The 25,163-nt window shown below is 41.6% G+C and overlaps 16 non-coding genes across 16 annotated transcripts; all 16 read left to right on the forward strand.

The window, feature by feature from the left end:
- Positions 1-15,602: 15,602 nt before the first annotated feature.
- On the forward strand, positions 15,603-15,674 carry TRNAP-AGG (transfer RNA proline (anticodon AGG)). The gene has a single exon. It is a non-coding gene; the product is annotated as a tRNA-Pro (tRNA).
- A 734-nt stretch (positions 15,675-16,408) lies between these two features.
- TRNAP-AGG (transfer RNA proline (anticodon AGG)) lies at positions 16,409-16,480 on the forward strand. The gene has a single exon. It is a non-coding gene; the product is annotated as a tRNA-Pro (tRNA).
- A 249-nt stretch (positions 16,481-16,729) lies between these two features.
- TRNAP-CGG (transfer RNA proline (anticodon CGG)) lies at positions 16,730-16,801 on the forward strand. Its single transcript has one exon. It is a non-coding gene; the product is annotated as a tRNA-Pro (tRNA).
- Positions 16,802-17,215: 414 nt separating this feature from the next.
- TRNAP-AGG (transfer RNA proline (anticodon AGG)) lies at positions 17,216-17,287 on the forward strand. Its single transcript has one exon. It is a non-coding gene; the product is annotated as a tRNA-Pro (tRNA).
- Positions 17,288-17,698: 411 nt separating this feature from the next.
- Positions 17,699-17,770, forward strand: TRNAP-AGG (transfer RNA proline (anticodon AGG)). Its single transcript has one exon. It is a non-coding gene; the product is annotated as a tRNA-Pro (tRNA).
- Positions 17,771-18,504: 734 nt separating this feature from the next.
- On the forward strand, positions 18,505-18,576 carry TRNAP-AGG (transfer RNA proline (anticodon AGG)). Its single transcript has one exon. It is a non-coding gene; the product is annotated as a tRNA-Pro (tRNA).
- Positions 18,577-18,825: 249 nt separating this feature from the next.
- TRNAP-CGG (transfer RNA proline (anticodon CGG)) lies at positions 18,826-18,897 on the forward strand. The gene has a single exon. It is a non-coding gene; the product is annotated as a tRNA-Pro (tRNA).
- Positions 18,898-19,472: 575 nt separating this feature from the next.
- Positions 19,473-19,544, forward strand: TRNAP-AGG (transfer RNA proline (anticodon AGG)). Its single transcript has one exon. It is a non-coding gene; the product is annotated as a tRNA-Pro (tRNA).
- A 411-nt stretch (positions 19,545-19,955) lies between these two features.
- On the forward strand, positions 19,956-20,027 carry TRNAP-CGG (transfer RNA proline (anticodon CGG)). Its single transcript has one exon. It is a non-coding gene; the product is annotated as a tRNA-Pro (tRNA).
- Positions 20,028-20,439: 412 nt separating this feature from the next.
- Positions 20,440-20,511, forward strand: TRNAP-AGG (transfer RNA proline (anticodon AGG)). The gene has a single exon. It is a non-coding gene; the product is annotated as a tRNA-Pro (tRNA).
- A 1,216-nt stretch (positions 20,512-21,727) lies between these two features.
- Positions 21,728-21,799, forward strand: TRNAP-CGG (transfer RNA proline (anticodon CGG)). The gene has a single exon. It is a non-coding gene; the product is annotated as a tRNA-Pro (tRNA).
- A 412-nt stretch (positions 21,800-22,211) lies between these two features.
- Positions 22,212-22,283, forward strand: TRNAP-AGG (transfer RNA proline (anticodon AGG)). Its single transcript has one exon. It is a non-coding gene; the product is annotated as a tRNA-Pro (tRNA).
- Positions 22,284-22,694: 411 nt separating this feature from the next.
- On the forward strand, positions 22,695-22,766 carry TRNAP-CGG (transfer RNA proline (anticodon CGG)). Its single transcript has one exon. It is a non-coding gene; the product is annotated as a tRNA-Pro (tRNA).
- A 412-nt stretch (positions 22,767-23,178) lies between these two features.
- TRNAP-AGG (transfer RNA proline (anticodon AGG)) lies at positions 23,179-23,250 on the forward strand. Its single transcript has one exon. It is a non-coding gene; the product is annotated as a tRNA-Pro (tRNA).
- Positions 23,251-23,661: 411 nt separating this feature from the next.
- On the forward strand, positions 23,662-23,733 carry TRNAP-CGG (transfer RNA proline (anticodon CGG)). Its single transcript has one exon. It is a non-coding gene; the product is annotated as a tRNA-Pro (tRNA).
- Positions 23,734-24,145: 412 nt separating this feature from the next.
- TRNAP-AGG (transfer RNA proline (anticodon AGG)) lies at positions 24,146-24,217 on the forward strand. Its single transcript has one exon. It is a non-coding gene; the product is annotated as a tRNA-Pro (tRNA).
- Positions 24,218-25,163: the final 946 nt, after the last annotated feature.

Consider the following 25,163-nt stretch of genomic DNA (forward strand, 5'->3'; position numbering starts at 1 on the left):
CTGTGTGTCTGTCTGTGTGTCTGTCTGTCCGTTGTTACACCCACGTGACCGCGTCGCAGTTTGCGTATCGGAGCAAACGTGTTCGCCATTTCCGAACTGCTTTCACAGTCACGGAAATGGCTCCTCTACTTGAGTTCTCACACCACCATCTTCTGGTCTTTGTCCATCCCACACGAACACCAGTCTGTACTTACTGGCTTCTAATCACCCCACCATCTTCTGGTCTTCGTCCATTCCACTTGGACACCAGTCTGTACATACTGGCTTCTAAGCACCACCATCTTCTGCTGGTCTTTGTCCATCCCACTTGGACACCAGTCTGTACATACTGGCTCCTAAACACCACCATCCACTGGTCTTCCGTCTACTCCACATAGACACCAATCTGTATCATTGGCTTCTAACACCACCATCCACTGGTCTTCCGTCTATTCCACATAGACACAAATCTGTATCATTGGCTTCTACTCCATTATCATCGTTTGGTTTTAGGATATACGCGGCGATCAGCTAGGGTTACGAGAAACGTCTAGCCTCCCTAAGGTGGGATCGCCACCAAAGGTTTTCGCAATTGCGCTTTTTCCTTACTATTATAATGGAAACGAATCGTATATATACCCCAAAATCTGAAGAAAGCGGGCAAGAGGGGTACCCTTCACTTTAAACGTCAATATTAGCAAAGTTTGAGATGATAATAGGTATAACTTTATTTTAAACGATTTAACTATTATTAATGTTAAATATTGAAGATTAAAATAATTAAAAATAATTATATTTATTTAATTATTAAAGATAAACCTCTCGTGCAAAGAGAGAGATTATCATTGCCTCCTATATCTACCAAGGCCCGTGCATGCGATATATTTCCTTCATTGCCTCCTATATCTTTCAAGGCCCGTGCATTGTGATATATTTCATTCATTGCCTCCTATATCTATCAAGGCGCGTGCATTGTGATATATTTCATTCATTGCCTCCTTTATTTATCAAGGCCCGTGCATTGCGATATATTTTTCAAAACAACAACAAAAATGGGAACCTCCTCTCAAAAACATAATAATTTCTTTTCTCTGTATATGAAATGAAAATATGGATAATATTGCGCTCCTTCTTTAACGGTATGAATCCTTGCCTGTCTATTAATATTTTACGTAGGAGTAAAACGTTTTTAGCGAAGTCTAGAGAGGATAAACGTAAGCGAAATTGTTTCGAAAAAAAAATACTGCTTCCACTAATGGGTTTATACTCCTTGTTACTGTTGTATAGAGTAATCATGATAAAAGCTTAAAAAATACGAGAGGACCATGGATTAACTAACGCTAGGGATAGTTCGTTCCCCCAAAAAGATAACGCACGCATGTTCCAAACGCCCCCTAGCAGCAGCTACTATCCCTAACAGGAAGTTATAAGAAAATTGGACCAAATATCACGTGATCTATGACGTCAAAATTGAAATACTGCCTAAATTGGGCAAAAACGATTTATTTTGCCGAGAGATGGCGCTATATCTACATCCGCTTTGGTCCAATAAATTGGGGGAATGAAGAGGGGAATCAAGGAATAATTCGGAACATGTAGTTGGCGATAGAATTACATGGGAAACCTAGTTAGTGAACAATCCCTAGCGTTAGTTAATCCATGAGAGGACAGACCTTTTTTATCCTCTTGTTTTATTCTTAATAAGAATATAAAACATCTATTTTTTTATGCTAAGATTGCTTTAAAAAAATCCAAACGGTTAGGCATTGGTAAAAAAGACAAATGATATTTTTCAAATCTAATGAGATAACGCCCACCTAGTTGAAAATTGGCCTTTTTTATCCGCGGGAGCCATTCTTAATGAGAATTTCGATGCTAGTAGGTTGTCAATTAAACTACCGGTATATTATTGTTGTTGGAAATTGGATATTAAGTCAAATTAAGTGGTTGTAAAGAGCCAGCAGGTTTTTGCCACTTCTTTTTGTGAGTATTTGATTTTTGTTTGTAAGATAATGTAAATAAGATAATGTTGAGAGTAAGGATGAAATGCGGAAGCGCAAAGCGCGGGAAAGGATGAGGGCAAAAAGGTCGACGTTTTCATTGGATACTTAAGTTTATATAATCTTCTCGACACGGAGAGGTAATATTTTGGTTTTCCCAACTTGTTTCATTCTTAAATTCCTTATTTTATATTTAGAAGTTACAACGATTCCATCCCTAAAAATCTAATAATTCTTGATGTTCTATTATCTAATCTCATCCCTCAGCCCTTTAAAAAAAGAATGACCATCGTCTACTATATGGATATTCACGCCAAGTTTTGCTGCGTTTCAAATTTCGCGGGAAATTTAGGTTCTAAAGCGTGCCCCTTGCGGACGCATTCGGCGAATTAAAGGGTACTGAAAAAAATTGTCGAAATAGGCCTGAATTAATAATGTTGGCGAAGTTACAAGGTCAGGTTTTCTGGTTGTTTAACGTTAAAGAGTTACCAATAATGAAAATATTTCTCTGATGGTCGTGTTTTTTCCCTACCCTTGAACAGAATTTACAATGGAAACCAACCTTGGGACGTACCATTTAACCGAACTCCCGCGCCTAGTTCGGCTTTACCAAAGTACGAAATAGCGTCAAAAGACGGCACTTACTGAGTGTGTATAATGCTAATATATCTCCGATAATAATAGAGTAGTAAAGAGATACCTTGTTTAACGATTTGCTAGCTTATCTATATATAAAAGAAAGGTGAAATAAGCCATAATCAATAACATATCCTTTGATATTATTGCAAAATGATGCTTAAAAGGATAAACTTATATTTAAATCGGGGAAAATAAACAATTTACAGTAAATTGTTGTGATTTTAATGGATTTTTAATGAAAGTTTTGTTTGTATTTCAAATTTATATCAGCAGAAGCAAGCAATTTTAGATCAGAATAAATTTTGTTATTATTAGGGTTTTCTAAAAAATTTTTATTCGACCGAAGCCCAGCACTTTGAGCCTTTTAGGAAGAGTGTGGGCGCCGTGTACACTTTAAATTAAATTAACCTTCTTTGTTGCACCATCTATAATTAGTTCAGCTTTTGATGATTTTTTTATATTCATTTCCTTGGTTTTGAGTAAATATAGACATAGTTCATTATTATTGGCATTAGGCAACACCAGACGAAGCCCCGGTCACTACACGCAAGCTACACGCGGAAGGCTGGCCAACTCCCACTGCCTCTAACGGTGCTTCTTGGTGCGAGGGAAACCACCTCCGATGGCAGCCCTGCCCTGTTGTGTTTGCTAATCTTATGGCAATAATCAAATGGTCTCTGATGGTCTCTAGGTTTTAAAACCACAACGGTAGTATTTTTATTCTATAAAAATTAGGATTGAAGTGATATCATAAGTAGCGCCATGAACGCTGAATCTGTAAAGGGACTGGTAAACGGGATAGATTTTTCTCTATAGCACGTTTCCTTTGTAAAAAAATAAACCATAATACACCTAAATTTAAACTACTACTGGTATGATGTTTAAGTTTAAACCATGTAGAGACCATTTTCAGACCTCTAGTCTAGTGTTGACAGGCCAACTTGTGGGGCACTTGCCTTTTTGACATGTTTTATCATCATTTTGAGAAAAATTAGAGTACAAAAAGGGTTTTGCTTTTGTAAATGTTGTAGAGTAAATTAGATTAAACGCGTTTCTGGTGCTCGAAAAACTCTTAGTGAAAAGAGATTATTAAATTTAAGAAGAACGTCTAAATCTACTGCCTGAATATTATGGCCTCAAAAACCAATTTAATTTCCATTGCATTTGTACAAATCGCAAACTGTCTGCCTTTTTTCAAAAGGTTTAATACGGGAAAATTTACCGATTTTTCCATGCAATTTTACACTGCATTTTAAGATGATCAAATGGCTGACTTAATGCATATTAAGTTAGCCATTAGCACACTTCACTCCTGAAATACACTAACTTAAAGGGGTATAGTTCTGCACGTGAGAAATATTCCTCCTATGCGACACTCCGAGAGGTGTTAAACGACATTCTGAAAGGTGTTAAGCGACACTCTTAAAGGTGTTAAGCGACACTCTTAAAGATGTTAAGCGACACTCTTAAAGGTGTTAAGCGACACTATTAAAGGTGTTAAGCGACACTCTTAAAGGTGTTAAGCGACACTCTTAGAGGTGTTATGCGACACTCTTAGAGGTGTTATGCGACACTCTTAGAGGTGTTATGCGACACTCTTAAAGGTGTTATGCGACACTCCGAGAGGTGTTATGCGACAATCTTAAGGTGTTATGCGACACTCTGAAAGGTGTTAAGCGACACTCTGAAAGGTGTTAAGCGACACTCTGAAAGGTGTTAAGCGACACTCTTAAAGATGTTTTGCGACACTCTTAAAGGTGTTAAGCGACACTCTGAAAGATGTTATGCGACACTCTTAAATGTGTTATGCGACACTCTTAAGGGTGTTATGGAACACTCTTAAAGGTGTTATGCAACACTCTTAAAGGTGTTATGCAACACTCTTAAAGGTTTTATGCAACACTCTTAAAGGTTTTATGCAACACTCTTAAAGGTGTTATGCAACACTCTTAAAGGTTTTATGCAACACTCTTAAAGGTTTTATGCAACACTCTTAAAGGTTTTATGCAACACTCTTAAAGGTTTTATGCAACACTCTTAAAGGTGTTATGCAACACTCCGAGAGGTGTTAAGCGACAATCTTAAGGTGTTATGCGACACTCTGAAAGGTGTTAAGCGACACTCTGAAAGGTGTTAAGCGACACTCTGAAAGGTGTTAAGCGACACTCTTAAAGATGTTTTGCGACACTCTTAAAGGTGTTAAGCGACACTCTGAAAGGTGTTAAGCGACACTCTTAAAGATGTTTTGCGACACTCTTAAAGGTGTTTTGCGACACTCTTAAAGGTGTTTTGCGACACTCTGAAAGGTGTTAAGCGACACTCTTAAAGGTGTTAAGCGACACTCTGAAAGATGTTATGCGACACTCTTAAATGTGTTATGCGACACTCTTAAATGTGTTATGCGACACTCTTAAGGGTGTTATGGAACACTCTTAAAGGTGTTATGCAACACTCTTAAAGGTGTTATGCAACACTCTTAAAGGTTGCATTGACACCCATTGCTTAAAAGTGTTATTAAATCCTTTCAGGGGTGTAAAGAAACAACTGAAACGGTGTCAAATTTCGATCCATATAAACTTATTTTAAAGGTGTTAAAGAACACCTTAGAGTGTGTAATTTAACACCCTTTGGGTTGTAAACCAACACTGGAAATGGTGTTGAATTTAGCACCATCAAAAAGAGTTAAAAAGGTGTAGACTTACACCTCTATTTCTTAGAGTGTGTATTCTGGTCCTCGTTTGACGGCGTGGGTTCGAATCGAGGAGGCTGGAAACCAAGGCGGGATTTAATATTTTATCTTACTCTATATTTTCCACCAGCTATCTCTTTTACCTTTTCGTTAAGCCTTGGTTTGGTTTTTGGAACTCACGAAATCATAAGTATAGTACACTTGATTCGATTTAGAAATAATTATAGAACGAACGATTTTCACGTAGAGACACGTATTCAAAATCCACCAAGTTAGGTTCAAAACCTTTATCTAACTTGTTAATGCCAATTAAAAACCATTCCCAAACCGTTTCAGCACCGCTGACAGCCTCCATTTTCTGTTTACTTTGCTCGAGGTTTCTTTTCTCTATTCGGAATACGTCAATCGCGTCTGTATGACCTATCCCCACGGGATCCAATAGGAAAGCGCAGAGCAATGACGAACATGAAAGGGGTGGGGCTTATTTGTCCACTAACACCGGCGTGAGAGTAGAAGCGTAAAATCTAGTGACTTAGGCATTCTTATAGTAAATTAATTCTTGATTCTACAATAGCATAAAAAAGGTTAAACAAGATAGTACGTATTAGATGGAAGTACTATAATATCGAAATATTGCAACTAGTAAGTGTAACGCATGGAGATGCAAGTCGGTAATTTGCCGTCGGTATATTACCAGTAATTTACCAAATACCGAGTAAATTACCGTTTTATATCTTACCGCAATTTTATAATGGCAATTTACTGGTAAATAACGGCGGTTAATTACCAAACATTTTTATAACGCATTAAAAGTTCATTTTACACTTAAATGATCAATTATTTCTGTGTTTACTTCCAAAATGACTCACCAGACGCTATTCGCTAGTCAGTACTTACAAAGTTGCGGTGGAAATTAGTCCTTGAATAAATCTTTAGTTAGAGATCAGATTAGAAAGCCACTGCTGCCGCTTTGGTAGCAAAAGCCGCAAATACGTGTAAAGCAGTCAAGATAGTGCTCACAATTAAACGTTGTTTAAAGTAAAGGATTGTAACACGGGATAATATAAATTACCAAAAATTACCAATTGAGAGGTAGCTTTTGTTTTCCCAAAATTTCAATCGGTAATTTATCGTTAAATTTAAAATTACCGTTTTTAAAAAATACGGTAATTTCTTATATCTAACAATGAATAAGACATGAGTTATTTGAACTTTTAAAGTAAATTGTAATAACGCGTGGTTCAGAATTATCTAGAGAACTATAACTCGTTGAATTACGTTTTTGAGTACCTTCAGTCTTCAGAGCTGGTGTAATATTGGAAATAACGGGTTGAAAAAGTAAGTATATTCGTAGTATAGTGTAATATTTGAAGTTGGGAGAATATTCCATAAATTGTGTAATTTCGAAATATCCAGTAATATTTTGAATTCTCCCGTAATATTTGGAAATATCGCGTAATATTTAGAAGTAAATTCGTAGTATGACGAATTATCGTGAAATATCTGGAAGTATATTCGTAGTACCGTGTATTATTTGTAGTACCAAGAATTTCGTAATATATTCGTAGTACCGAGTAATATTTAGTATGGTGTACGTTGAAAACGCTAATGGTTACCCCCTCGTTTCATTGCCTCTTAAAGGTGCATCAGACTGCACAAAAGGAACTATCTTATCACAGGTATATTTTAAAAAATCAAATGCTAGTTTTGACAAATATAACAACCCTCCTCTATCTTGAGTTGCAGTCCACTGGTGATTTGCTTCGGTTGCATCACTTTTATGCGTTATAAAAATGTTTGGTAATTAACCGCCGTTATTTACCAGTAAATTGCCATTATAAAATTGCGGTAAGATATAAAACGGTAATTTACTCGGTATTTGGTAAATTACTGGTAATATACCGACGGCAAATTACCGACTTGCATCTCCATGCGTTACACTTACTAGTTGCAATATTTCGATATTATAGTACTTCCATCTAATACGTACTATCTTGTTTAACCTTTTTTATGCTATTGTAGAATCAAGAATTAATTTACTATAAGAATGCCTAAGTCACTAGATTTTACGCTTCTACTCTCACGCCGGTGTTAGTGGACAAATAAGCCCCACCCCTTTCATGTTCGTCATTGCTCTGCGCTTTCCTATTGGATCCCGTGGGGATAGGTCATACAGACGCGATTGACGTATTCCGAATAGAGAAAAGAAACCTCGAGCAAAGTAAACAGAAAATGGAGGCTGTCAGCGGTGCTGAAACGGTTTGGGAATGGTTTTTAATTGGCATTAACAAGTTAGATAAAGGTTTTGAACCTAACTTGGTGGATTTTGAATACGTGTCTCTACGTGAAAATCGTTCGTTCTATAATTATTTCTAAATCGAATCAAGTGTACTATACTTATGATTTCGTGAGTTCCAAAAACCAAACCAAGGCTTAACGAAAAGGTAAAAGAGATAGCTGGTGGAAAATATAGAGTAAGATAAAATATTAAATCCCGCCTTGGTTTCCAGCCTCCTCCAACCCATGAGGGGGGATTGTCGACTATCACGCGCACACCGGACGCCTTTTTAGACCTTCTTATAGTAGATTCCTTCTTAGTAGAATATAACTTTGTTTTTGGGTAGAAAAACTGATGGTTCGTCGATCGTGTTTTCATAGAATTTTTGGCTTTTTCCTAAGGCGCTCATGGGCTCATAATTACAGCCAAGTTATAATTAGGAGTTATGTGAGTTGGATCGTATTTTAATAAAACCTTGTTTCTAACTAGAAAAACCAACCCTTAAGCTACCCTGCTCCATATTTAGGTTTAGATTGAGGTTGTGATTAGATTAGCCGTTAATATTAACCCTGATGAGGTTTAGGTTAGAGCTTGCCTAAGATCTGATCACAAAATCTATTCAAACGATAGTATGGATTCTCGATGAACTCATGGGCGCAATGCTACTTTTTTGTCCGAAAATCTCGCAAAAACTAGTGTCATTGCTTAGTCAAGAAGACCGAAATAAATCGAGACTAAAATTACAAGCCTTTAACACGTATAGATAATAGACAGATTAAGTATAGGGCGAAAATACGTCTGTAAGCTCAAGCTCACTTTATGTAATAGAGATATGATTTCGTATTCATATCTTTATTACGTTAAGCGAGCTAAAGCTTATAGTGATGTTAAATATCACAGGAATTAATGATCATGTGCGCCCGAACATAAAATTAGGAATCAAGCATCTTGCTTAACCTCTCTCTTTAAAGCTTCCCTTTACCATTATATGCGGCTTTAAAGTGTAGGTGGAAAAGGGGTGAAACTCCCCAACTAAACGTCAGATCACAGCTTAAGCCAATCGAAAACCTTGCCTTACCACTCTCCTACTCTGTAAAGCTATATGCTCGGTATCTACCGCGAGAAAGTTCGGGAATTTGGACTAAAATCCAAGATACTCTGTTTCCCACCGTTATAATATGGGATGGAAACATAAAATTCTGCGAGACTTCTCGATTTTATAAAATATTACACTAAGATTCTTAATATTCGTAACGATTCGCGAAATACTTTGAATATTTACATCATACTTTTCATATTCTCAGTATACTCTTCGTATTACATGTATTAATCTTAATACACCATACTTTGCAATATTTCAATATTTCGAATATACTTCACAATACTTTTCGATATTTTTTAATACTTAAAATATTACAAAACCAAATGTACACCTACTTCACGTAGTGGCTACCCCCTCGCTTAAAACGCCTGTCGGTTAAGTTCTTGAATGGTTCTAATTAGAGTTCCTTCTTTGTAAAGAATGCGTAGGTGTTAGAAATATTCAAGATGTCTCTTCCGCTTTATCTCCAACCAATTGCTCGACAGCGTTGGCGGTAGTACTGCTCAGGATTTGGGTTGAAAGCTTTACTCTCATACAACTGTGTGCATTAGGATACACATGATTGTATGTCAACTTAGGCGCTGACCTTAGCAAGGACTTTGAATCAATTTCATAAGCATCAACTATATGCTGCCATTGCAAATGTTTTCCATTTTATTTAAAAAAAATCTGATTGGTTTAACTGAACCATCTTTGTGTTCCTTCATTTTACCTTTGTTGTTTAGTCCATTTTTAGATGTTTTTTGTGACAAACATCCGACACGAAATACAAAGGTTCACAGTTATTGAAAGGATTTTTGGTTTTATACCCCACTCTGTGATTGTTTACTTCTCTATCAATCTCCGTACAAATTTTAATTTATTTAATATTCGTGGAAGCTTTATCACATACCACAGCGATATTTGAAATCCCGCTGCCTGTAAATTCTCGATCCCCTCCCAAATTAAGGAATATAACTCTTCTGCGTGTAGATTTCCACAAGGAAAAAACGCGAATGGATATTTAAAATTGGTCGTCAGTCCTCGGTCCATGAACTGGAGAATGTGATTGCCAAGTTTGTGTTTGCAATTTCAACCTTTCCTTTAAAGTTATTTTCTAATTCAATCATTTTATTTCGGAATTCATTAAGATTTGCAGCTTCAATTAATTCTCCTGTACTGCTGTTGAATACCAGGTTCTGTTTTATTTGAATTTCGTCAAGGATTACCGTGAAATACTTTTGGTGTTCGTCCAATATTTCTATATCAATTTTTCCTCTCATTTCCAAGAGACTGGCATCGTTAAATCCACTTTTTGTAGTTAGGTCCACAGAGTAATTATAAAGTGTTCGCTGAGAAGGCAATGAAATTACTTGACGCACGGCTTCGTATGCACAAGGAACCTAGCCTTTATTGAAATACACCACTTTATTATTGCTGGATGCCATTTTCTTGGCCTGGATGTTTTGGTTTGGAGTAATTACAATTGTTCGCGCATCAATAACTTTTGGAAAACCGATTTGCTCTCAAATGGATTTTTTCTGATTATTTCTTCAAAATCAAGACTTGCCTCTTCAGACATAAAACTTGCGTCCTTTTTAAAGCTCTTCTGTACCTTCAATTCCAATACATTATTCCTTTTTTTAACGCCTTATTTTTTATTTAATATTTTAATTCTGTCTTTCATCTGCACCGCCGTGATGTTAAGAAAATTGGCACGTTTTCCAAAGAATTTAACCCTTCGTTTCCGATTCTCTAAAACAATCTTCGTTTTCTGGCAAGACCGGCAAAGTCTTGAAAATTGGCTAAGAAATAATTTCTCACAATTTTGGGATCGAATTGATTGGGTTACCATGCAAACATATGCAGGCTTTAGATTTTTGTCTTTTAAACACGTAAGCAATTCTCCATCAATGCCTTGACGAGTTTGCCAATTTTCAATTTCAAGTAACACATCCAGCAGATCTTTGAAACACGTAATGGAGTTGCTGAATTTTACAGAACTTGACGAGAAAACCAAATGATCGGCAGGAATTTTTGAATTGCAAAAAAATGTTTGGTGTAAGATTTTTCGATAATTCAACTACAAATAAACTATTTCCACTTCTTCTAAATCTTAGGCATTTTAAATCATGTACATTGGCTTCAGATTCGTGCAAAATTTCCTAGAACCAATCACATGTATCTATGTTTTCCATCTGATAACTTAAACATTCTCGGGCTAGTTTTTTCTGAGAATATACTTCCATTTCAAGTGTAGGAACTCTGATTCCGAAGTGCGCTCATTTATCAAAAATGATGCAGTTTCTGTATTTGTGAAATTTGAAGGTTGATCTAAAACTGGAGTTGTTCCACTCAGCGGTAATGTAGCAGTTGTAGCCCAAACTGTACTTTTTTCAGAAGATTCTTCATTTTCTACCATTGGCTCAGTTTTATTTAACGGTGTTCCAATATTCTTCTCAGATAGCAGGCCTAGGCCATAGATTTGGTCACCTGAAGCTCAATTTCGAACAACTTGAAAAATTTGAACCCTGTTAAAATATGCACAACCTAGGTTAACTATTAGGAAACTTACGTATTCATTGGGCTTGCTGAGAATTTGAATAAGAACTGCTTTCCAAAGTAATGTTCGCCTATCATAAATGGTTATGATTGTAATTTTAGTAGTACAGTAGTACAATTTTAGACTAAAACAATTACCTGCAGGTTATCATTGTAGGGATCAGGATAATCACCTGTGGGCCCATTCCCACCAATAAAATGCATAGAGCAGGCATAATGATGTGACTTAACATCATTATGAGTTCTTATATCCTCACGGTTTATAGCCATAAGCAACCGCATACATTTGAAACAGTTTTTCCTGGGTTTTGGAACTGGATAATATTTTATGCCTTGAGTACGGGACTCAACTGACGTGTTGTAGTTTTTATAACTTTTGTACACACAATATTTTTCCATTTTCACATTAAAAATTTGTTGGAAAAACTTTCAATCAAAGACAGATGAAGACCTTGCCAAACCCAAAACCGCCAAAACTAAGCCTTTTTTCTATTTTATCATTATATCTCCAAACCGCGGCACTAGATGGCGCGAGCTACAGAGTTCTGGCAAGAGGTTTGGTTTCTATGGTAACGTAGAACTTGGGTAAACGTTTTACTAGTATGCGATCTACACTTTTTCAACGCACCCCGTTCACCCGTTGTGGGAGTTCACATCACAGCTAGGTACGATTTCTACTCTTCAAAACGACTCCGTACCCCATTCTCCTTGGCCCGGTAAAGGAGAATTTCAAGTAACGAGTGACGCAAATTCAATTATAAGATGAATGATTACATGCTCACCAATTCTCTTCAATGACGTTACTATTGAAGATTCCAACAAATAAATTAACTGGTGAAGAACTCCACCAGCAAGTGAACAAGCAAAAAAAAGAAATACGGCAGCGAGAAACGGCGCGAGGCAAAAAGGAGACTTAAGAGAGAACCCACATCGCCTGCCACCGGATAGCCAGCACCCATTTTGTCTTCCACCGGATATCCAGCACCCAATTTGCCTGCCACCGGATCGCCAACATCTTCTTCGCCTGCCACCGGATCGCCAACATCTTCTTCGCCTGCCACCGGATCGCCAACACCCTCTTCGTCTGCCACCGGATCGCCAAGATCTTCTTCGCCTGCCACCGGATCGCCAACATCTTCTTCGCCTGCCACCGGATCGCCAACATCTTCTTCGCCTGCCACCGGATCGCCAACATCTTCTTCGCCTGCCACCGGATCGCCAACATCTTCTTCGCCTGCCACCGGATCGCCAACATCTTCTTCGCCTGCCACCGGATCGCCAACATCTTCTTCGCCTGCCACCGGATCGCCAACATCTTCTTCGCCTGCCACCGGATCGCCAGCCTCCATTTTGCCTGCCACCGGATCGCCAGCCTCCATTTTGCCTGCCACCGGATCGCCAGCCTCCATTTTGCCTGCCACCGGATCGCCAGCCTCCATTTTGCCCTGCCACCGGATCGCCAGCCTCCATTTTGCCTGCCACCGGATCGCCAGCCTCCATTTTGCCTGCCACCTGATCGCCAGCCTCCATTTTGCCTGCCACCGGATCGCCAGCCTCCATTTTTCCTGCCACCGGATCGCCAGCCTCCATTTTGCCTGCCACCGGATCGCTAGCGCCCATTTTGCCTACCACCGGATCGCCAACACCCATTTTGCCTGCCACCGCATCGCCAGACCCATTTCGCCAGCACCGATTTCATCTGCCACCGCATCGCCAGCACCCATTTTGCCTGCCACCGCATCGCCAACATCTTCTTCGCCCGCCACCGCATCGCCAACATCTTCTTCGCCCGCCACCGCATCGCCAACATCTTCTTCGCCCGCCACCGCATCACCAACATCTTCTTCGCCCGCCACGAAATTGTTTATTATGGTGTAAGCTTGCCCAGCTGGGTTATATGAACTCAAAAAGAACTAGGTTGATATTTTGGTTAGGTTAAAGTTCATTATTTCAACTAAATATTAATAGGTCAGGTTAGGTTAGGTTTTGATTCGTTTAGTTAGACTTAGGTTAGTAATATTTTGGAAATGGTGCAACAATGTTACACTTTTTCCAAAAACTTAATGTTTTCAATTATCTATTTCTGAAATAAAATAACCCTTCTCGAATTATAATATGCCATTTCCAAAACATTACTATTTGCAATTATCTTCTTCCGAAATAAAATAACCTTTCTCGAATTATAATATGCCTTTTCAAAAATAATACTGTTTAGAAATATCTAATTCCGAAATAAAACAACCTTTCTCGAATTTAATTATGCCTTTTCCAAATTATTGTAAACTGATACAGCCTGAAGAATAGTACAATATTTAAATGTACTTTTAAAAAAAATCATAAACACGATCCGTTAGTAGGTCACATTACTATATAATAATCACAGAAAAAGGTTGTTTTAGAAACCAACGAATACAACTGTATTGTTAAAAAATGCTCAAAACCCAACACAAAAACTGCTATTTCCCAAAACAGCAGCCGCTATTTCTAAAACAGCAGTTTTTAAAAACTCCGCTGTTTTTTTTGGAATCGTGGTTGCTATTTCGAGAACTGCTCTACAGAGAACTCCTCATATGAGGTACACCCGGATCGCCAACACCCTCTTCGCTTGCCACTGGATCGCCAACACCCTATTAACCTGCCATCGGATCGCCAACACCCTCTTAACCTGCCACCGAATCGCCAACACCCTCTTAACCTGCCACCGGATCGCCAAGACCCTCTACGCCATGCATCGGATCGCCATCACCCTCTACGCCATCCATAGGATCGGCATCACCCTCTACGCCAGCCACCGGATCGCCAGCGCCCTTTTCGCCTGCCACCCAATCGCCAGCGCCCTTTTCGCCTGCCACCGGATCGCCAGCACCCTCTTATCCTGCCACCTAATCGCCAACACCCACTACGTCAGCCATCGGATCGCCAGCACCCTTTTCGCCTGCCACCGGATCGCCAGCACCCTTTTCGCCTGCCACCGGATCGCCAGCACCCTTTTCGCCTGCCACCGGATCGCCAGCATCCTCTCCTCCTGCCATCGGATCGCCAGCATCCTCTCCTCCTGCCATCGGATCGCCAGCACCCTCTTATCCTGCCACCTAATCGCCAACACCCACTACGTCAGCCATCGGATCGCCAGCACCCTTTTCGCCTGCCACCGGATCGCCAGCACCCTTTTCGCCTGCCACCGGATCGCCAGCACCCTTTTCGCCTGCCACCGGATCGCCAGCATCCTCTCCTCCTGCCATCGGATCGCCAGCATCCTCTCCTCCTGCCATCGGATCGCCAGCACCCTCTTCTCCTGCCATCACAAGAGCGGATTTCATAATAGCGGTCCTCATAGCAACAGTTCTCTAAATAGCGGTTCCCGAAATGGCAGTTTTCCCCATACAGCAATTACCGTTACAGCAGTTGTCTAAAGAGTGGGAAAATAGATATGCGAAAAACCATAGTTGTTTATCATGGTGTAAGCTTGCCCAGCTGGGTTATATGAACTCAAAAAGAACTAGGTTGATATTTTGGTTAGGTTTAAGTTGATTATTTCAACTAAATATTATTAGGTCAGGTTAGGTTAGGTTTTGATTCGTTTAGTTAGACTTAGGTTAGTAATATTTTGGAAATGGTGCAACAATGTTACACTTTTTCCAAAAACTTAATCTAGACCTAGAACATTTGAACATAAAGATGAAAATTGGTACATGTGCTGTTTTTGACCCAACAAAAAATATACTAAAAGTCCCTTGCTGTAGGGCGCGAGCTTTCGCCGCCATCTTGGAAAATGGCCGTCGGGAATGCCAGCATCAATTATAAGCCTTTTCTTTATGCTCTTTAAGATTTTATGGGGGTAAGGTGGGGTGTTCTACGTCTTACTAGAGGGGTTAGGAAGATGCAAGACAAACACCTACCTCTTTTCACTTATGATTCAACCTCGCTAACGCTAGACAAAATGTTAGAATGCAGTCAGTTGTGGAGAGTTAGGCCTTTTAACGGGAACGAGGGGCTTATAAAATTTCTGAATCAAAAGTGACCGCGTTTTGATGGTATGTGTCAATTGAGAGTCAAAATAGATTCTAATCCAAATTTTAATATTCAACATAATATTCAATCTGGTTCATAAATTTTCACACACTTTTTAAGGGGTCAAAATAAAAAAATTAAACAAAAATCAAAAGTTAAGATTTTAAAAAATGAATCAATCCGTCAACCATAATCTCAATTCTTTAACCATTTGTAAGGGTATGATACTCGCTTAGGGTGTGAGTGGTCCTGGGTTCAAATCCCGGACGGACCCAAGTTTTACCAGAAGTAATTCAGTGACTATTTAAATGCAACTAACATCAAGGTAGGCCTACGGGATGAGCATGTTTCAGGGTCATACATGGTCCGTTGGTCTAGGGGTATGATACTCGCTTAGGGTGTGAGTGGTCCCGGGTTCAAATCCCGGACGGACCCGAGTTTTTCCAGAAGTAATTTAGCGACTATTTAAATGCAACTAATTAAATTGCAGGCCAACGAGCTGAGCATGTTTCATTGTCATACTTCGTCCGTTGGTCTAAAGGTATGATACTCGCTTCGGGTGTGAGTGGTCCCGGGTTCTAATCCCGGACGGACACGAGTTTTTCCAGAAGTAATTTAGCGACTATTTAAATGCAACTAGTTAAATTGTAGGCCTACGAGCTGAGCATGTTTCATTGTCATTTTTCGTCCGTTGGTCTAGAGGTATGATACTCGCTTCGGGTGTGAGTGGTCCCGGGTTCAAATCCTGGACGGAAACGAGTTGTGCAGAAGTAATTTAGCGTCTATTTAAATGCAACTAATTAAATTGCAGGCCAACGAGCTGAGCATGTTTCATTGTCTTACTTCGTCCGTTGGTCTAAAGGTATGATACTCGCTTCGGGTGTGAGTGGTCCCGGGTTCAAATCCCGGACGGACCCGAGTTTTTGCAGAAGTAAATTAGTGACTATTTAAATGCAACTAACTATAGGGTAGGCCTATAAGTTGAGCGGGTTGTTATTTAGCACACATGGTCCGTTGGTCTAGGGGTATGATACTCGCCTTGGGTGTGAGTGGTCCTTGGTTCAAATCCCGGACGGACCCGAGTTTTACCAGAGGAAATTAAGTGACTATTTGAACGCAACTAACATCAAGGTAGGCCTACGGGATGAGCATGTTTCAGGGTCATACATGGTCCGTTGGTCTAGGGGTATGATACTCGCTTAGGGTGTGAGTGGTCCCGGGTTCAAATCCCGGACGGGCCCTGAGTTTTTGCAGAAGTAAATTAGTGACTATTTAAACGCAACGAACTACAGGGTAGGCCTATCAGTTGAGCATGTTTCTGTTAAACACATGGACCGTTGGTCTAGGGGTATGATGCTCGCTTAGGGTGCGAGTGGACCCGGGTTCAAATCACGGACGGACCCGAGTTTTGCAGAAGTAATTTAGTGACTTTTTAAATCAACTAACTACAGGGTAGGCCTATGAGTTGAGCATGTTTTAGTTACACACGTGGTCCGTTGGTCTAGGGGTATGATACTCGCTTCGGGTGTGAGTGGTCCCGGGTTCAAATCCCGGACGGACCCGAGTTTTTGCAGAAGTAAATTAGTGACTATTTAAATGCAACTAACTACAGGGTAGACCTATAAGTTGAGCGGGTTGTTATTTAGCACGCATGGTCCGTTGGTCTAGGGGTATGATACTCGCTTCGGGTGTGAGTGGTCCCGGGTTCAAATCCTGGACGGAACCGAGTTTTGCAGAAGTAATTTAGCGACTATTTAAATGCACCTAATTAAATTGTAGGCCTACGAGCTGAGCATGTTTCATTGTCATACTTCGTCCGTTGGTCTAAGGGTATGGTACTCGCTTCGGGTGTGAGTGGTCCCGGGTTCAAATCCCGGACGGACCCGAGTTTTTGCAGAAGTAAATTAGTGACTATTTAAATGCTACTAACTACAGGGTAGGCCTATAAGTTGAGCGGGTTGTTATGTAACACACATGGTCCGTTGGTCTAGGGGTATGATATTCGCTTAGGGTGTGAGTGGTCCCGGGTTCAAATCCCGGACGGACCCGAGTTTTTCCAGAAGTAATTTAGCGTCTATTTAAATGCACCTAATTAAATTGTAGGCCTACGATCTGAGCATATTTCATTGTCATACTTCGTCCGTTGGTCTAAGGGTATGATACTCGCTTAGGGTGTGAGTGGTCCCGGGTTCAAATCCCGGACGGACACGAGTTTTTCCAGAAGTAATTTAGCGACTATTTAAATGCAACTAGTTAAATTGTAGGCCTACGAGCTGAGCATGTTTTATTGTCATTTTTCGTCCGTTGGTCTAAGGGTATGGTACTCGCTTAGGGTGTGAGTGGTCCTGGGTTCAAATCCCGGACGGACCCAAGTTTTACCAGAAGTAATTCAGTGACTATTTAAATGCAACTAACATCAAGGTAGGCCTACGGGATGAGCATGTTTCAGGGTCATACATGGTCCGTTGGTCTAGGGGTATGATACTCGCTTAGGGTGTGAGTGGTCCCGGGTTCAAATCCCGGACGGACCCGAGTTTTTCCAGAAGTAATTTAGCGACTATTTAAATGCAACTAATTAAATTGCAGGCCAACGAGCTGAGCATGTTTCATTGTCATACTTCGTCCGTTGGTCTAAAGGTATGATACTCGCTTCGGGTGTGAGTGGTCCCGGGTTCTAATCCCGGACGGACACGAGTTTTTCCAGAAGTAATTTAGCGACTATTTAAATGCAACTAGTTAAATTGTAGGCCTACGAGCTGAGCATGTTTCATTGTCATTTTTCGTCCGTTGGTCTAGAGGTATGATACTCGCTTCGGGTGTGAGTGGTCCCGGGTTCAAATCCTGGACGGAAACGAGTTGTGCAGAAGTAATTTAGCGTCTATTTAAATGCAACTAATTAAATTGCAGGCCAACGAGCTGAGCATGTTTCATTGTCATACTTCGTCCGTTGGTCTAAAGGTATGATACTCGCTTCGGGTGTGAGTGGTCCCGGGTTCAAATCCCGGACGGACCCGAGTTTTTGCAGAAGTAAATTAGTGACTATTTAAATGCAACTAACTATAGGGTAGGCCTATAAGTTGAGCGGGTTGTTATTTAGCACACATGGTCCGTTGGTCTAGGGGTATGATACTCGCCTTGGGTGTGAGTGGTCCTTGGTTCAAATCCCGGACGGACCCGAGTTTTACCAGAGGAAATTAAGTGACTATTTGAACGCAACTAACATCAAGGTAGGCCTACGGGATGAGCATGTTTCAGGGTCATACATGGTCCGTTGGTCTAGGGGTATGATACTCGCTTAGGGTGTGAGTGGTCCCGGGTTCAAATCCCGGACGGGCCCTGAGTTTTTGCAGAAGTAAATTAGTGACTATTTAAACGCAACGAACTACAGGGTAGGCCTATCAGTTGAGCATGTTTCTGTTAAACACATGGACCGTTGGTCTAGGGGTATGATGCTCGCTTAGGGTGCGAGTGGACCCGGGTTCAAATCACGGACGGACCCGAGTTTTGCAGAAGTAATTTAGTGACTTTTTAAATCAACTAACTACAGGGTAGGCCTATGAGTTGAGCATGTTTTAGTTACACACGTGGTCCGTTGGTCTAGGGGTATGATACTCGCTTCGGGTGTGAGTGGTCCCGGGTTCAAATCCCGGACGGACCCGAGTTTTTGCAGAAGTAAATTAGTGACTATTTAAATGCAACTAACTACAGGGTAGACCTATAAGTTGAGCGGGTTGTTATTTAGCACGCATGGTCCGTTGGTCTAGGGGTATGATACTCGCTTCGGGTGTGAGTGGTCCCGGGTTCAAATCCTGGACGGAACCGAGTTTTGCAGAAGTAATTTAGCGACTATTTAAATGCACCTAATTAAATTGTAGGCCTACGAGCTGAGCATGTTTCATTGTCATACTTCGTCCATTGGTCTAAGGGTATGATACTCGCTTAGGGTGTGAGTGGTCCCGGGTTCAAATCCCGGACGGACACGAGTTTTTCCAGAAGTAATTTAGCAACTATTTAAATGCAACTAGTTAAATTGTAGGCCTACGAGCTGAGCATGTTTCATTGTCATTTTTCGTCCGTTGGTCTAAGGGTATGGTACTCGCTTCGGGTGTGAGTGGTCCCGGGTTCAAATCCCGGACGGACCCGAGTTTTTGCAGAAGTAAATTAGTGACTATTTAAATGCTACTAACTACAGGGTAGGCCTATAAGTTGAGCGGGTTGTTATGTAACACACATGGTCCGTTGGTCTAGGGGTATGATATTCGCTTAGGGTGTGAGTGGTCCCGGGTTCAAATCCCGGACGGACCCGAGTTTTTCCAGAAGTAATTTAGCGTCTATTTAAATGCACCTAATTAAATTGTAGGCCTACGATCTGAGCATATTTCATTGTCATACTTCGTCCGTTGGTCTAAGGGTATGATACTCGCTTAGGGTGTGAGTGGTCCCGGGTTCAAATCCCGGACGGACACGAGTTTTTCCAGAAGTAATTTAGCGACTATTTAAATGCAACTAGTTAAATTGTAGGCCTACGAGCTGAGCATGTTTTATTGTCATTTTTCGTCCGTTGGTCTAAGGGTATGGTACTCGCTTAGGGTGTGAGTGGTCCCGGGTTCAAATCCCGGACGGACCCGAGTTTTACCAGAAGTAATTTAGTGACTATTTAAACGCAACTAACATCAAGGTAGGCCTAGGGGATGAGCATGTTTCAGGGTTCTACATGGTCCGTTGGTCTAGGGGTATGATACTCGCTTCGGGTGTGAGTGGTCCCGGGTTCAAATCCTGGACGGACCCGAGTTTTTGCAGAAGTAAATTAGTGACTATTTAAACGCAACTAACATCAAGGTAGGCCTAGGGGATGAGCATGTTTCAGGGTCATACATGGTCCGTTGGTCTAGGGGTATGATACTCGCTTCGGGTGTGAGTGGTCCCTGGTTCAAATCCTGGACGGAACCGAGTTTTGCAGAAGTAATTTAGCGACTATTTAAATGCACCTAATTAAATTGTAGGCCTACGAGCTGAGCATGTTTCATTGTCATACTTCGTCCATTGGTCTAAGGGTATGATACTCGCTGAGGGTGTGAGTTGTCCCGGGTTCAAATCCCGGACGAACCCGAGTTTTTGCAGAAGTAAATTAGTGACTATTTAAATGCTACTAACTACAGGGTAGGCCTATAAGTTGAGCGGGTTGTTATGTAACACACATGGTCCGTTGGTCTAGGGGTATGATATTCGCTTAGGGTGTGAGTGGTCCCGGGTTCAAATCCCGGACGGACCCGAGTTTTTCCAGAAGTAATTTAGCGACTCTTTAAATGCAACTAGTTAAATTGTAGGCCTACGAGCTGAGCATGTTTCATTGTCATACTTCGTCCATTGGTCTAAGGGTATGATACTCGCTTAGGGTGTGAGTGGTCCCGGGTTCAAATCCCGGACGGACACGAGTTTTTCCAGAAGTAATTTAGCAACTATTTAAATGCAACTAGTTAAATTGTAGGCCTACGAGCTGAGCATGTTTCATTGTCATTTTTCGTCCGTTGGTCTAAGCGTATGGTACTCGCTTAGGGTGTGAGTGGTCCCGGGTTCAAATCCCGGACGGACCCGAGTTTTACCAGAAGTAATTTAGTGACTATTTAAACGCAACTAACTACAGGGTAGGCCTATAAGTTGAGCGGGTTGTTATTTAGCACACATGGTCCGTTGGTCTAGGGGTATGATACTCGCTTCGGGTGTGAGTGGTCCCGGGTTCAAATCCTGGACGGAACCGAGTTTTGCAGAAGTAATTTAGCGACTATTTAAATGCACCTAATTAAATTGTAGGCCTACGAGCTGAGCATGTTTCATTGTCATACTTCGTCCATTGGTCTAAGGGTATGATACTCGCTTAGGGTGTGAGTGGTCCCGGGTTCAAATCCCGGACGGACCCGAGTTTTTGCAGAAGTAATTTAGCGTCTATTGAAATGCACCTAATTAAATTGTAGGCCTACGAGCTGAGAATATTTCATTGTCATACTTCGTCCGTTGGTCTAAGGGTATGATACTCGCTTAGGGTGTGAGTGGTCCCGGGTTCAAATCCCGGACGGACACGAGTTTTTCCAGAAGTAATTTAGCGACTATTTAAATGCAACTAATTAAATTGCAGGCCTTCGAGCTGAGCATGTTTCAGGGTCATACATGGTCCGTTGGTCTAGGGGTATGATACTCGCTTCGGGTGTGAGTGGTCCCGGGTTCAAATCCTGGACGGAACCGAGTTTTGCAGAAGTAATTTAGCGACTATTTAAATGCAACTAGTTAAATTGTAGGCCTACGAGCTGAGCATGTTTTATTGTCATTTTTCGTCCGTTGGTCTAAGGGTATGGTACTCGCTTAGGGTGTGAGTGGTCCCGGGTTCAAATCCCGGACGGACCCGAATTTTACCAGAAGTAATTTAGTGACTATTTAAACGCAACTAACATCAAGGTAGGCCTAGGGGATGAGCATGTTTCAGGGTTCTACATGGTCCGTTGGTCTAGGGGTATGATACTCGCTTCGGGTGTGAGTGGTCCCGGGTTCAAATCCTGGACGGACCCGAGTTTTTACAGAAGTAAATTAGTGACTATTTAAACGCAACTAACATCAAAGTAGGCCTAGGGGATGAGCATGTTTCAGGGTCATACATGGTCCGTTGGTCTAGGGGTATGATACTCGCTTCGGGTGTCAGTGGTCCCTGGTTCAAATCCTGGACGGAACCGAGTTTTGCAGAAGTAATTTAGCGACTATTTAAATGCACCTAATTAAATTGTAGGCCTACGAGCTGAGCATGTTTCATTGTCATACTGCGTCCATTGGTCTAAGGGTATGATACTCGCTGAGGGTGTGAGTGGTCCCGGGTTCAAATCCCGGACGGACCCGAGTTTTTGCAGAAGTAAATTAGTGACTATTTAAATGCTACTAACTACAGGGTAGGCCTATAAGTTGAGCGGGTTGTTATGTAACACACATGGTCCGTTGGTCTAGGGGTATGATATTCGCTTAGGGTGTGAGTGGTCCCGGGTTCAAATCCCGGACGGACCCGAGTTTTTCCAGAAGTAATTTAGCGACTCTTTAAATGCAACTAGTTAAATTGTAGGCCTACGAGCTGAGCATGTTTCATTGTCATACTTCGTCCATTGGTCTAAGGGTATGATACTCGCTTAGGGTGTGAGTGGTCCCGGGTTCAAATCCCGGACGGACACGAGTTTTTCCAGAAGTAATTTAGCAACTATTTAAATGCAACTAGTTAAATTGTAGGCCTACGAGCTGAGCATGTTTCATTGTCATTTTTCGTCCGTTGGTCTAAGCGTATGGTACTCGCTTAGGGTGTGAGTGGTCCCGGGTTCAAATCCCGGACGGACCCGAGTTTTACCAGAAGTAATTTAGTGACTATTTAAACGCAACTAACATCAAGGTAGGCCTAGGGGATGAGCATGTTTCAGGGTTCTACATGGTCCGTTGGTCTAGGGGTATGATACTCGCTTCGGGTGTGAGTGGTCCCGGGTTCAAATCCTGGACGGACCCGAGTTTTTGCAGAAGTAAATTAGTGACTATTTAAACGCAACTAACATCAAAGTAGGCCTAGGGGATGAGCATGTTTCAGGGTCATACATGGTCCGTTGGTCTAGGGGTATGATACTCGCTTCGGGTGTCAGTGGTCCCTGGTTCAAATCCTGGACGGAACCGAGTTTTGCAGAAGTAATTTAGCGACTATTTAAATGCACCTAATTAAATTGTAGGCCTACGAGCTGAGCATGTTTCATTGTCATACTGCGTCCATTGGTCTAAGGGTATGATACTCGCTGAGGGTGTGAGTGGTCCCGAGTTCAAATCCCGGACGGACCCGAGTTTTTGCAGAAGTAAATTAGTGACTCTTTAAATGCTACTAACTACAGGGTAGGCCTATAAGTTGAGCGGGTTGTTATGTAACACACATGGTCCGTTGGTCTAGGGGTATGATATTCGCTTAGGGTGTGAGTGGTCCCGGGTTCAAATCCCGGACGGACCCGAGTTTTTCCAGAAGTAATTTAGCGACTCTTTAAATGCAACTAGTTAAATTGTAGGCCTACGAGCTGAGCATGTTTCATTGTCATACTTCGTCCATTGGTCTAAGGGTATGATACTCGCTTAGGGTGTGAGTGGTCCCGGGTTCAAATCCCGGACGGACACGAGTTTTTCCAGAAGTAATTTAGCAACTATTTAAATGCAACTAGTTAAATTGTAGGCCTACGAGCTGAGCATGTTTCATTGTCATTTTTCGTCCGTTGGTCTAAGGGTATGGTACTCGCTTAGGGTGTGAGTGGTCCCGGGTTCAAATCCCGGACGGACCCGAGTTTTACCAGAAGTAATTTAGTGACTATTTAAACGCAACTAACATCAAGGTAGGCCTAGGGGATGAGCATGTTTCAGGGTTCTACATGGTCCGTTGGTCTAGGGGTATGATACTCGCTTCGGGTGTGAGTGGTCCTGGGTTCAAATCCTGGACGGACCCGAGTTTTTGCAGAAGTAAATTAGTGACTATTTAAACGCAACTAACATCAAGGTAGGCCTAGGAGATGAGCATGTTTCAGGGTCATACATGGTCCGTTGGTCTAGGGGTATGATACTCGCTTCGGGTGTTAGTGGTCCCTGGTTCAAATCCTGGACGGAACCGAGTTTTGCAGAAGTAATTTAGCGACTATTTAAATGCACCTAATTAAATTGTAGGCCTACGAGCTGAGCATGTTTCATTGTCATACTTCGTCCATTGGTCTAAGGATATGATACTCGCTGAGGGTGTGAGTGGTCCCGGGTTCAAATCCCGGACGGACCCGAGTTTTTGCAGAAGTAAATTAGTGACTATTTAAATGCTACTAACTACAGGGTAGGCCTATAAGTTGATCGGGTTGTTATGTAACACACATGGTCCGTTGGTCTAGGGGTATGATATTCGCTTAGGGTGTGAGTGGTCCCGGGTTCAAATCCCGGACGGACCCGAGTTTTTCCAGAAGTAATTTAGCGACTCTTTAAATGCAACTAGTTAAATTGTAGGCCTACGAGCTGAGCATGTTTTATTGTCATTTTTCGTCCGTTGGTCTAAGGGTATGGTACTCGCTTCGGGTGTGAGTGGTCCCGGGTTCAAATCCTGGACGGAAACGAGTTTTGCAGAAGTAATTTAGCGTCTATTTAAATGCACCTAATTAAATTGTAGGCCTACGAGCTGAGCATGTTTCATTGTCATACTTCGTCCGTTGGTCTAAGGGTATGATACTCGCTTAGGGTGTGAGTGGTCCCGGGTTCAAATCCAGGACGGACACGAGTTTTTCCAGAAGTAATTTAGCGACTATTTAAATGCAACTAGTTAAATTGTAGGCCTACGAGCTGAGCATGTTTTATTGTCATTTTTCGTCCGTTGGTCTAAGGGTATGGTACTCGCTTAGGGTGTGAGTGGTCCCGGGTTCTAATCCCGGACGGACCCGAGTTTTACCAGAAGTAATTTAGTGACTATTTAAACGCGACTAACATCAAGGTAGGCCTAGGGGATGAGCATGTTTCAGGGTCATACATGGTCCGTTGGTCTAGGGGTATAATGCTCGCTTCGGGTGTGAGTGGTCCCGGGTTCAAATCCTGGACGGAACCGAGTTTTGCAGAAGAAATTTAGAGTCTATTTAAATGCAACTAATTACATTGCAGGCCTACGAGCTGAGCATGTTTCAGGGTCATACATGGTCCGTTGGTCTAGGGGTATGATACTCGCTTGTTTTTGCAGAAGTCAATTAGTGACTATTTAAATGCAACTAACTACAGGGTAGGCCTATGAGTTGAGCATGTTTTAGTTACACACGTGGTCCGTTGGTCTAGGGGTATGATACTCGCTTCGGGTGTGAGTGGTCCCGGGTTCAAATCCTGGACGGAAACGAGTTTTGCAGAAGTAATTTAGCG

The sequence above is a fragment of the Phalangium opilio genome, unplaced genomic scaffold (genome assembly GCF_054372755.1).
Source record: "Phalangium opilio isolate 3A_F unplaced genomic scaffold, DU_Popi_V2 ptg000090l_1, whole genome shotgun sequence".
Lineage (NCBI taxonomy): Eukaryota > Metazoa > Arthropoda > Arachnida > Opiliones > Phalangiidae > Phalangium > Phalangium opilio.